This window comes from Capricornis sumatraensis, chromosome 10, assembly GCF_032405125.1.
Source record: "Capricornis sumatraensis isolate serow.1 chromosome 10, serow.2, whole genome shotgun sequence".
NCBI classification, from domain to species: Eukaryota; Metazoa; Chordata; class Mammalia; order Artiodactyla; family Bovidae; genus Capricornis; species Capricornis sumatraensis.
The window spans coordinates 48604087-48617753 of record NC_091078.1 but is presented as its reverse complement, the minus strand read 5'-3'; positions in this window follow the sequence as shown (position 1 = coordinate 48617753).

Sequence of the window (13667 nt, the reverse complement as noted above, 5' to 3'; positions counted from 1 at the left end):
CAGCCTGCATTAGCTGGAGAGCCCACTGCAGAGAAGGGGTGCCTTGCACACTGACATTAACAGAATTTCTTATGACAGCACCAACAGTCCAATGTGGCTGTTCTCCTTACGATCCTTTTAAATCCCCAATTCAATTACCAGGCTCATTTTTCTGATGAATCATCAGCAGAAAGCCAGGCTGTCTTTTAGAGAGCGCCGTGACCCTCAGCTGAAACATCATTTCTGTTCAACTCTGTTTTACCTACTTGGCACTGAACAGACACTTAGTCTGGCCCAGAAGGTTAGCCCTTTCAATAATTTGCAGTGTCTCTTACACAACTGAAAAGAAAATGAAAAGGGAAAAACGCAACTAAACAACAGAGGCAGCTGTGTGGTTAGTACACTGTTGCCTCCACATTCGATGCCTTAGAGATGCAGAGCTCCACTCCAGGCCACAGGAAAACTGATGCATCAAAATAAGAATCCCATAGATATTTTCAAACATCACAGCAGCTGTGAGATGCTGGGTCCTCAGGATCGTTTTTCCCTCTGGAAGCTCCTTTTCTCTTTCCCTCTATCCTCCTCACCAGAGGCATCCACACCAGCAAGGTGACATCTGACATGTTGACAGTGATGCAGAGACCATACCCTGTAGAATTCAAGGCCCATGCCACGAATGAGGGGGTTTCTTGGAATCCCAAAATTGTCTGAAAACTGAAATAGGAGAAAAAATGGACAGGTGCCAGCCCAGCATTTAGGCTGTGACTCCGAGCTGAGGGCCTTTGTTAGAGCAACGCACAGGTAACTCTACACACCTGTGAGTGGTGTGCATGAGAAGTCTCCGTGGTTACAGCAAGGAGGCTCCAGGCACTGAAAACCCAGTCGTGACTTGATTTTCCCCGTTTGTGCACCTTGTTAGGTTCCAAGGGGTTTGAAGCTGTTGACATCACTGCCACCATGATCCCATCTTTGCACCCTCAGCATCCTGGGGGTAAGATGTGAGCCTCTCAATGCTCAGACCTCCGGATTGAGCTGGTCTCCCATCCTCAGTGCAAACAGGAGGAAGAAGGTAACAGCTAACAAGCAATTGTCGTTGCCTTGGCTACAACTCCCAACTTTTGGCAAATGTATCAATCCTCCTATACCTCTGTGATTTTAGTACTTGCTTAAGTAATACCTAAAAATACCAAAAAGGTGCTGTTATTACTGACTGACCTGTGCCTTTTTCTTCCTGCACTTTTGTTCTTAGCTACGTCCTCGCACACTGGCCTCTGGACAGAGGGGAGCACTCACATCCTCACCCTGCTTCTAGCTCTGCCACCTTCTGACTGTGGAGCCCAGGGGCCTCCCAGCGAACTGCATGTGTCAATAAGAAGAGTTCTGCATGTGTCAATAAGAAGAGTTCTAAAAAAAAGAAGAGTTCTAAATCACTTCCAGGGCTCATTCAAATTGTCATCCTAGCTCACAAGGAGCTGAAGCGCCAAGTCCTCTCTTAGGCCGCTTCCCAACTCACTTCCTGCTGATATTCCTGAGATGTGCTAGACAAAGGCACAGAAGCCCAGTGTTTGAGTCTTTAAACAATTCCCCAGTCCTTCCTCCAACCTCAAAAAGACCCCTTTTCTCACTCAAGAATGAAAAAAGAAACAGCAATTCAAAAGCAGCTAAAAAGGTAGCCTTCATCCGAGTTTCATGTCCTCTTTTCCTTATCTGCCCATCCTTAAAGCCACTGGTAATCAAAATGTACTTCGAATTTTGCTGGGTGAGACAGAAGAACAGGACACTGTAAGGGTGTAACTTTGGAACTTCACACTCTTGTGAAGTGAAAGTCACTCAGTTATGTCCAGCTGTTTGTGACCCCATGAGCTATACAGTTCATGGAACTCTCCAGGCCAGAATACTGGAGTGGGTAGCCTTTCCCTTTTCCAGGGGATCTTCCCAACCCAGGGATCGAACCCAGGTCTCCCGCATTGCAGGCAGGTTCTTAACCCGCTGAGCCACAAGGGAAGCAAAGATTAGCACTCTTAATCCATTACATAATTTGGAGATTATTCCCTGAATGGTTGTTGCAAACATAGGAGCTCTGTAGTGACACTGGATTTCTCTGCCTGTGTATTCTGACAAGTACCACTGCAATAACCCCACAGTGTGAGAACAGTCATCAGTAAATGCCAAAAAGGAAGTGTTAGTGTGGTTCAACTGCCCACTAATAATGGCTCTGAACCTGGGTAACAGAAAAGCCATCTCTTAGAGCCAGATACCAGAGACTGTTTTCTATAATGGCTGGGGACAAATACCAAGATTTACTGGAACACCTGAGTAAAAATTGTAAACCGTGAGCCAAAGGTTTCGAATGAGATCTGGCTCTGAGCAGCCTCTATACACAACAATATAAGTAGCTCAGAAACAATTTGCAAGCAATTCACCAAGAACCTAAAGCAAACCCCAGGAAGTTGTACATAAAATCTGCATCCCTGTTGAAAGAGTGCTTTCAGAGCATTTCAGAGGGATTTCAGTCAAACAGGCTGGGTCAGAAGAGGCACAGTCATCCTCTACCACACTGCTGTTCAGTAGATCTTCCTGCAAGGACAGAAATGTCCTCTGTCTTCTCTGCCCAACATTGTAGCCATTAGACTTAGTGCTTTTGAGCATTTGAAGTGTGCTAAACAGATAAAGAACTGAATTTTTTATTCTAGTTACATTCACATGGAAATAGCCACATGTAGTCTAATGACGGCCATATAGGATAACACAGGTCTAGAAAATCAGGGCGAGGGTGCTGTGTTGAGGACTGAGTGTCTGGTAGGGACAATGAGGAGGCTTCTGGAGAAAAGCTGTCAGCCCAGGACAAGGCCCACACCAGCTCCGTCTTGCCAGCCACCATAGCTAGCCATTACTGAGTGCCTGCTCCCAAGGCAAGGCTGACATCATTCAGAAAGTGTACTATGGAATGTACTACGTTAGGGTTGGAGAAATAGCTATGAAAAAGACAGGCCTCATCTATCCCCATAGCTTACATTAAATAGCCAATGATACAACTAAGAATGTATGATCAACATTGCTAATTATTAGAAGTACAAATCAAAACTACAATGAGATCCCACCTCATACCAGTCAGAATGGCTACCATTTAAAGTCTACAAATAATGAAAGCTGGAGGGGCTTGTGGAGTAGAGACCCACCCTACATACTGGTGGGAAGGCAGACTGGCATAGCCACTATGGACTGGCACATCCAAAATACTGGATTGGCAAAAAAAAAAAAAAAATCATTCAAGATTATCATGAGATGTTACGGGAAAACCTGAGTGAACTTTTTGGCCAACCCAACAGTATGGCAATTCCTCAAAAAACTAAAAATAGAGTTGCCATGTGATCCAGCAATCCCACTCCAGGGCATATATCCTGACAAAACTGTAATTTGAAAAGATATATGCCCTCCTATGTTCACAGCACTATTCAAAACAGCCAAGACATGGAAGCAAGCTAAATGCCTGACAGATGAGCGGATAAAGAAGATACGGGAAGCATACACAATAGAATAATACTCAGCCAGCAAAAAGAATGAAGTAACGCCACTTGCAGCTACATGCACACAACTAGAGACCATCATCCTAAGTGAAGTAAGTCAGACAGAGAAAGACAAAAACCGTATCATATCACTTAAATGTGGAGTTTAAAATACAACTCAGGTGAACCTATCTACAAAGCAGACAGAGACTCACAGACACAGAGAGCGGACTGTGACTGCCAGGAGACGGGGCGGGCAGGGGGAGAAAGCACTGGGAGTGTGGGATCGGCAGATGCAAACTGTTATATATAAAATGGATACACAACAAGGTCCTACTGTATAGCGCAAGGAACAATACCCCTATGCGATACAGTAAACCAACCATGGTTTATATCCTGTGATGAGCAATAATAAAAATATGAAGGCTATGAAAAATAAAATAAAATATATATATATGTATAACTGGGGCTCATCTGGTGGCTCAGACAGTACAGAATCCACCTGCAATGCAGAAGACCTGGGTTCAATCCCTGGGCTGGGAAGATCTCCTGGAGAAGGGAATGGCAGCCCACTCCAGCATTCTTGCCTGAAGAATCCCATGGACAGAGGAGCCTGGCGGGCTACAGTCCATGGAGTCACAAAGAGTTGGATACAACTGAGCGACTAAGCACAGCAGGTATAACTGAGTCACTCTGCTGCACATAATGAATGAATACAACATTGTCAATCAACTATACTTCCATAAATATATTTTTTTAATTTTCCTAAAGGAATGTCCATACCCTATCAGCAGGGACCTGACCGACGGGGTCAACAGGACAGGTAGTAATAAGAGAGCACTTCCCGGAGCTGAACTTTGCAGGATGAGCAGGAATCAAGTGAAGGGTGGGATGGGGGGACAGGCGGCCACAGGAAGCATCTTGGCCACAGGTCAGCTCTACCGTCATCCAGAGAATAAGCAGAGTGGTCTGGAGACAGGCTGTCTGGGTCAGTCGGTGATGTCCCAGAGGAACACTGCAGCCCGAACCCAGCCCCAAGGAGAGCACCCGGTGCCCCCCGAGGTACTCCCCGAGGAAGACCACACACTCCCTGGGACCCCGACTCCCAGCACCTATGACTCTAATGGATTACCTTGTTGCTCAGTTCTTTAAATAGATAGGGTCCCAGAAAATCACGGGGGAAACTCGTTTATCCGACAAAACCAGAGACACACACATCCACACTCACACTCAGACTTGTGTAAGAGTTTACAAAAGGTTTTGCCCCAGTACTGTCAAATTGGAGTTTCTAGTTCAGACAGTTCTTAGAAAAGTAAAACTCTTATCCCCACCTCACAGCTGGGGACCCCGATGCACAAAGAAAACGTGAGTGTCTGAGAGCTCAGTTAGAAGGGCGGAGGCAAGGCCTGGGGGCACACCACCTGAGTCCCAGGTCTTCCAAAGCAGGGCAGCCCCTTCCTACTGAGGCCCTTTGGGGAAACACCACGTCTGATGCTTTGCGACACAAACCCTTGCAACCATGCAGTTTTTTTAGAAATCATTTGTTGGGGTGATTTTTTTTTCCTGCTGGAGAAGGCAAACCTGGAAAGAGCCTTCAGTCCTCCAGCCAGGAAGACCTCTGGGCTCACTTTCCAAAGCACATTGACTTCCTGGTTAGAGGCCTTGGGGAGCTGCCCTGAAAAGTTCTATAGCCACTTACTCAGAAAGGTGATGCTGTTCATCCAATTCAAACCCACACCCTCGCTTTGAACTATTGTTTCAGCCCATGTGGAGACCTGGAATCCTTCACAGGCCTCCTTACTTCCAAAATGCCATGAGTCATTTTCATACCCATGGAGAGGATGCCCCAAAGCCCTTTCAACAGTGACATCTCCAAGAGCCTGTCAGGACCTGCACACTCTACAAGGCGTGTGTAATTGGGGTGACCAACCATCCCAGTTCAGTTGGAACCCAGGGTTTCCTGGAATGGAGCAAGTTGGTCTGTTCTGGTTTATTCAATCCTCACAACACTCAGCTGTGTGGTAAGGGGGCTTCTCCGTCATCTTTACTAATAAGAGAATCCAAACCAGAGCCTTCACAGAGGTTTGCCCAAGAAACAAAACTGGGGTTTGCAATAAGCTCTGATATCCCAGGGGTTAGCCCTACCCCCTGGGTATCCACAGCTGACAGAGACAAGCATCCTTGGGTCTTGACAGGTAAAGGATATCCCAAACTTTCCACATCTCTGGAGAAAACTCATTCTTCCACCTTATGAAGTGAACAGGACATTTTTTCTTTTTTTTACTATTTTTAAAAATTTATTTATTTTTAATTGATGGATAACTGCTTTACAATATTGGCTTCATTTCTGCCATACATGGCCAGCAATGGAGATGCAGACGTGAAAGGACTTTTTCAGGACTGAAAGCCTGGAGCTCTTTTGCCCTCAACTCAACATCCTGATTTGCATGTCAGTGGTGACTGTCATTTCACCCGAGGGCTGCTTTTACAGCATCTAGAGCAGTGCAAGCACACAGGGCTGGCAAACTAGCGGAAAACCGGAAAACTGTGGAGAAAGCCTGGAGTCACACCTGGTGAAGTGGAACGACTTCGTCAGTAGACTTAAATTTAAGGTCTTCCTCTGCCATGTCCTAGCTGTGCGACCTCAGGGCTAATAACAGTTATTTCGCAGGACTGCTATGGAGTCTGGAATGAGATGACCCAATGTGAGCCCACCCTCCTCCATGACTGGCACTGGATAAATGCCCAGTAAATGTTAGCTCACCAACAACCCTCAATAAACTCAAAAATGCCCCTTGCTTTGTAAGCTCCTCAGATTTCTACCAGGGTTTCTGAAGCCTAAACCTATGTGAAAACAATAGATTGTATCAATAAGAAGAATACAAACAACCTACTTTTTAAAAAAAAATAGGCCAAAGATTGGAACAAACTTTTCCCCAAAGAAAGCTATAGATGACAAATCGGCTCAGTAGCTGTTCAACATCATCAGTTAATAGGGGATACCCACTAAGGCCACAACGAGACATCATTACACAGCTACTGAAAGGACAGAGATTGAAGATACTGACAAAGGCAAGTGCTGGCAGTAATGTGAAGCAACTGGAACTCTCACTCATCCCAACCGGACGGTGGGGACACACGGTCTCAGCACACTTTGAACAGCTGCGCATGAGAAGAGATTGGCAGCTTCCTATAAACACGCTTAACCCACGACTCAGCAGTCTCACTCCCGGGAATTCACACAAGAGAAATGAAAATCAATGGCCCATAAAAAAAATTATAGGAGCTTTATTCATAAAGGCCAAAATTCTATAAAGAACCCAAATATCCATCAACAAGTGAATGGATAAACAATATACATCCAAACAACAAAATAAGACCCGGTAAGCAAAAGCAGCCTCTGATACACATCAAGGTGCGTGATGGTCAAATACGTTTTGTGAAGCAAAAGAAGCCTGATGAAAACACTGCACACTATTTGACTTCATGTGAAATTATAGAAAATGTCATAATTTTCATAATGTTGTGGCGTGAAGGAATTATCTGTTGAGAGACACACAGGAACCCTTTGAGGGCAACAAAAACCTTCCACATCCTGTATGGGGTTGGTGGCTTCATGGGTGTGGGTGTTAGTGTGGTTGTGTGTGTGTGTGGCTTCATAGGTGTGTGTGTGTCTGTGTGTGGCTTCATAGGTGTTTGTGTGTGTGTGTTTATGCATATGCACTCAGTTGCTCAGTTGCGTCTGACTCTTTCTGACCCCATGGACTACAACCTGCCAGACTCCTCTGTCTATGAAATTTTCTAGGCAAGAATACTAGAGTGTGTGTGTGTGTGTGTGTGTGTGTGTGTGAGAATACTAGAGTGGGTGGGTGCGTGGGTGGGCGTGTGTGTGTGTGTTGGCTTCATGGGGTGTGTGTGTGTGTGTGTATGCATGCATACGCACTCAGTTGTGACTCTTTCTGACCCCATGGACTACAGCCTGCCAGACTCCTGTGTCTATGAAATTTTCTAGGCAAGAATACTAGAGTAGGTTGCATTTCCTACCCCAAGGGCTCTTCCCAACCCCAGGATCAAACCCAAGTCTCTTGCGTCTCCTGCACTGGCAGGTAGGTTCTTTACCACTAGTGCCACCTGGGAAGCCCCTCACATATGTAACGTGTCAAAACTCATTGAGCTGTACACTTTAAAAGGGTGAATTTTACTGTCTATAAGGTAAGACTTCTCTGCTGGTCCAGTGGTTAAGAATCTGCCTGCCGATGCAAGGGACATGGGTTTGATCGCTGGGCCAGGAAGATTCCACAGGCTGCGTGGCAACTGAGCTCATGCACCACAGCTACTGAGCCCATGAGCTGCAACTACTGAAGCACGCATGCTCTAGAGACTGCGTTCCACAGCGAGAGGAGCCGCCACGATGAGAAGCCTGCACACCACAACCAGAGAACAGCCGACTCCGGCAACTAGGGGAACCTACATGCAATGCAGACCCAGGGCACCCAAAAGTAGACCAATGTTCAAAACCCAGATCACTTTCAGAAAAATAATACAAAAATACATATTTCTTTAGAAAAAAAAAGTGGATTGTGAAATATAGGGGATCTGACCTGGGGCGGGAGAATGCAAGCCTGTGGAAAGGGTGAGATGGGAGCCTGGGAAGGACGGGTGGGCCGACCTGCCACCAGTTTTGGTGAAGGGACATGACCTGGGCCTTCAGTTACTGGGAGAGCAAACCAGGAAAACAGGTCACTCATTGGTCGGTGTCTCACAGTCTCCTTCCACCCAGCTACTTTGTCAGATAGGGCAACACGTTATCTTAATGATGTGTGGAATGGCCTCACTTGTGAAAAAGGAGCCGGTAGAGTTGCTGCACCCACCATGCCCTCAGGAATGTTTCTACCTCAGCTCAAGAAACCTTTAAAAATGTATAAGACAATGTCCTACTCTAAGAAGACGGACCCCCTTCCCACCGATTTAATTGCACCGAAACTGCACCAGGAGAAAAGGAAGGGTATCTCTGTAAAAGCACCTCCTCCGCGAGCACAGGCCACCACCCGTGCATGCCAGCAGTGCCCAGTCCCCGAGCACCAGGGCACAGAGGGCCACAAAGGGTGCAGACAGTAAGGCCAGGAGGCGGGGCAGGAGGGGATGGACCTGAGAGCCGAGGCTGGGGGGCTGGGGACTGTGCTGGGGGAAGCCTCTACCTATTCCTTCCCAAGAAAGGCTACTCTGTTCCAAAATAAATTCCATTTATTATTAATAGCTCTTGCGCTATGTCTTCTATTCAGGCCATGATGCAATGTCCTCTCCTTAGTGAAAGTTGCTCAGTCATGTCCAAGTCCATGGAATTCTCCAGGCCAGAACACTGGAGTGGTAGCTGTTCCCTTCTCCAGGGGGATTCTTTCTGACCCAGGGATCAAATCCAGGCCTCCCACACTGCAAGCAGATTCTTTACCATCTGAGCCACCAAGGAAGCCCTTGTCAAGCAATAAACTGGAGTTAATTCTGTCTCCTCAATTCCTTCTAATGTATGGATCCATTAAATTCCCACCTCGGGGAGGGAGACAGGGTCAAGCATGCACTCTCAACTCACTCTTAACCAGAGGGCATCCCAACTTTCCGCTGCCATCACGGGCCTCCATGAGAAACACACCTCTAGCTATGCCTCCGCAGATCCTGTGCGGAGTTTCTGACCCTTTCTCAGCCCTTCTGACAGTGGACATCCTTCCTACATTTCCCGCATTGCTTCTTCTCCGAGACTCCGCTCCACGCAGCCTGTCACGGAGGGTCCTGTTCTCGCCTCTCTGCTGACACAGCTCCTCGGAGCGTCAGGGGCTGGGGACAGGTGTGTTGCCTCCGTGCAGCTATGGCTTTCTCTCTTTCAGTTTTGCAATCCCAGAATCTAAGGAAGGGCTTGATGTGCTGAATGGACACGCCCAGTCAGGAGTCACAGATGGCTATTCGCTGGGTACCCACTGTGTGCCCGGCCTGGTGCTGGAACAGAGTGCGCCCAGGAGTGAACAGCTCTCCCCAGCATGAGTGAGAAACACACAGTCCAGGGTGCCTCCTCCTGCAGGAAATAAGATCCAGATGTGAAGACAGAGAGACCAGGACACGTAGATTCTAAGTCAAAGAGAAAGCTGTAGGGATTTGAGCAGGAAACCAACCTGCTTTAACTTGAGGGCAGATGAAAACATGATAATATGTTCACTCTAGTAGAGATGAGAGTTCCATGGCAGGTCTATGTTTTAAAACACCAGGGCTACATCACATTCATCCTCAGATTATCTGCTCAGCAGATGGGAAATGCATCATTAATTTCATTTTATTTGTGGAGAAAACTAAGAATTCTGAATTTTAGAAGCAGATGCCATGTCTTAGACTAGACGGTCTTCAAGTGCCAGCTCTGTGCTTGGGCAAGCCACTTGTTATGGGCCTCAAATTTCTACCTGGAAAAACGTGGGAGGCCACCCATTGCAATCCAGTTTCCTAATTCTGGGGGTCTCATATGGCAAATCAGAATAAGGGGCAAGTCCTCTGCCCCCCTCTTCCTGTATGTAAGCAACAGATTGCAACATTTTCTCTGTATTTTCTTTTCAAATTGTTCTTGTTCAGTCGCTAAGTCGTGTCCAACTCTTTGTGACCCCATGGACTGCAGCCGGCCAGGCTTCCCTGTCCTTCACTATCTTCCAGAGTTGGCTCAAATTCATGTCCATTGAGTGGGTAGTGCCATCTTCTGTCACCCCCCTTCTCCTCCTGCCCTCAATCTCTCCCAGCATTAGGGTCTTTTAAAATGAGTCAGTTCTTTGCATCAGTTGGCCGAAGTATTGGAGTTTGGGAAATCAATGCAGAAAACAATTCCAGGTTCTTGGATAAGCTCACTGCCTGTCTCTGTCTGGCTCTCTTTTTCTCTTTCCCTCTATTTCTCTCTTTTTTTCTCTTCTCTTCCTGCCCCTTTCCCTCCCCGCAACTCACTCCCCAAAGAGAAGTTACACTGGTTGTCTTGCCCCTCATGTCCATTCCTCTGGGTCAGGTAACAGTACCTTGATTTTTACCCCATGAACTCTACCCCTTCCAAAGGACACAATCTGCCAGAACCTCTTATATGGATACCCACTCTCCCCGAGAAGCTGATATCTGACCTGAGGAAGGCCTGTTAAGACAACTTTCCATGGATTCTGCTCATCGGAGTGACAGAAAGGGAAAAAAAAAAAAGTTGGAATTTATTCTTCTTATGTCTGTGCCCTCAGAAGACCATTCATCATTCTCTATTATTCGGAGCTTCTGAGAGTCCCTGGCTTCAGGATTTCCCCAAAATCAGTTTTATCACTTTTACTTTGATCCCCTGATTATCTTGCAATCTTACAATAAAATACCTTTTTGCTCAAATTAAAGTCAGTTTCTGTTGCTTGCAATCAAAGAGTCCTATAAGGTACAACTTTTCATCTCAATTATTTCTTTAAGCCTTAAAATTTGCCACCTACTTCTTCTAAGAAACCACAAATGTAATGAGTAAAAGCCAGGCAACCCACTTGCTCTATTATTGTCTTGCATGTACCCCTGGGACCTGGGCTAGGAGCCAGGATCATCCCTCCTGGTCCTCCTTGGCTTTCCTGATGAGAGACTCACAGTCTATTGACAAGACAGGATAACGGATATTTCTTTACAGAGTCCTGCCCACCAGGAAAAGACTGGGGAATACCTCAAGATCCACAAAGTCAGAAACTAGTGTGATTGTAGAACAGTGTGTCTGTATCATTTCCAGTCCCATAACCCTTTGGGAAACCGAAAACTCTAGATGGACTTGGCCTCAACTCCTTCTCCTCTTCAGATCCATGGACCACAACAGCAACAATAATCATCATTATAACTGCTGAGCAATCAGTAGCTATGATGCTCTGAATCAAGAACTTTACATGTTTTATCTCAGTTAACCCATACAGTGACCATCAGTGTGGGCACTATTATTACCCTATTTTAAAGATAAAGAGACAGATTTAAAAAGGGTAGGATTGAGAGCTTCCCTGGTGGTCTGGTGGATAAGACTACATGTTCCCAATGCCAGAGGTCACAGTCCCATCCCTGGTAAGGGAACTAGATTCCACATGTCACAACTTAAGACCTAATGCAGCCGAAATGAAAAAAATAAATACAAATTTTTTAAAAAGATGTTTAAAAAGTAGAATCTTCTCTGAGGTTAGTAGCTAGTGAAAGACAGAGCCAAAATCAAATGTGGTCTTTGTGATTTCAATCTTCATCAGAAAGCCCACAATGATCACAGTGGTATCCTGCCTAATATGGGCAGGTTTCTACTTCTATGCTTGAAATCAGAGTCCTCCTGGTGGGCACAAGGCAGAAAAGAGAAGGCTTCCACTACTTTTCTTGCCAGGAGCAAACACCCACGGGGTTAAACATCAGAGTGAACTGTCCTAATTTTATCAATTGCCTCTTCTCAACTTGCCACTTGAGACTCTGCTGTCCTCTGTGTACTGACAAACCCTGTCTTACCAGGAGCACGAATGCTTTTCAGGACAAAATAGAGAAGCAGACTATCACTCCCCACAAGTTCACATCACTCAAAAGCTTTGCCAAAGTTGTAACTCCCCCAGGGCTCAGGGCAATGCGGTGCAGAGCCCAGGGACCTCAGTCTAGGACTCTAGGAACTGATCCTCCCTGCCGGGAACAGGGCAAACGGTTAGCCTGAGGCTAAATCTAGCTCTTAGATACCCCTTAAAAGAAACTTTCAACTGTTAAAAAAAAGTCTCAAGTCCTAGGAGGATAGAATGAAAAACACCGACATGTTACACATTCGTTCAACAAAACTGGATTAGATTAGCTAACAGTATCGCACTCGTGTTAATTTCTTTATTGTAATATACAAGTCATGATTAAGTAGGATATGAACATTAGGGAAGGTTGGTACAGGGAACTCCTGGTCTTATCTTTGCAACTTTCCTATAAATTATTTCAAAACAAAAGGCTCTAAAAAACGGACTGGATCCCAGACTCCTGACAGCATCCTCTGTGAGACTGACGATTTAGGTCAGTGTCACTGATGGGATGCAGGACGGTGAGTATCTTAGGTTATGTCCATCACTGAAGTATCACTGGGAGCAATAGCATGGATCTCTCCAGCCCAAATTACAAGAACAACATTTCCTGCACACCAAGCCTGTAATGAGAGCTGAACACAAAAGAGTTTGGTCAGGATATCTCATAGCAGTGCCATAAATACACACTTCTATACAGAACATCACAGTAAATGGTTTGTGTGTGTGGAAGAGAGAGAGAGAAGTGAGGTGAGAGAGGAATGCATGAAGCCAAAGCAGACAAGAAAGGATCATTTATACCACTCCCCTGGGGTCAGTGGAAGAACCCACACATTTGTGAAAGCAACTTGGTAACATGGATAGAGAAAGGAACCCGGAGGTTAGTCCTCAATACAAGGAAATTTTCAAGAAACTTTTCCAAACAAAGTTTGGGAAATACCTATCCGAAAGTTACTGAGCACAAGCAAAGCATTTCAGAAAGGTTTTAAAAGCCACTAAAGGAATGGAACGTGATAGCCTAAGGAAACTCTGCAAGAAAGTTTTGAGAATAGTCCCATCCATAGTCGAGAGCACTTTCAAGGACCCGGAGGTCTCTGACTCTAAGAGAGGGACTGCTTAATCTTCGTCTACAAGACTGGAAGAAAAGAGCTTGCCCAGGTGAGGGAAACTCCTTTCAGACACGAGGAAGAGGTTCTTGAGGTGATGACTGAGGAAACCTCTCCCCAGGCGCCCACAGGGGTCATCGCTTTATCTCCTCATCACCAGAAGAGGAGACTGCCTTTTCCAGGGCTCAAGGTAAGCCTGCCTTCAAGCCCAGGGGACTGGCTGATTTCGGGTCCTCCCCGATGCATGGACTCAGAGCCTACACAGCATGCAGCTGCCACAGCATCTCCCTGAAGAGCAGCTGCTAGAGAGGAATCAGGCCTTGTTATTCTAGAAGCAGAAAGCACCCATCACGCCATGAACTCTGGTGCAAAAAATCCCTTGACTGATCCAGTTTTCTAACCTTCCTTCCTATTTCAGACTTTCAGAGGACGTATGACCTGAACCTGCAATTTCGGAGACAAGCGGGTCTGGCATAAAGCTCTGACTTCTTTTCCAAGAAGACAACTGGGGTAAACTCAGGAGAAAATAAAAG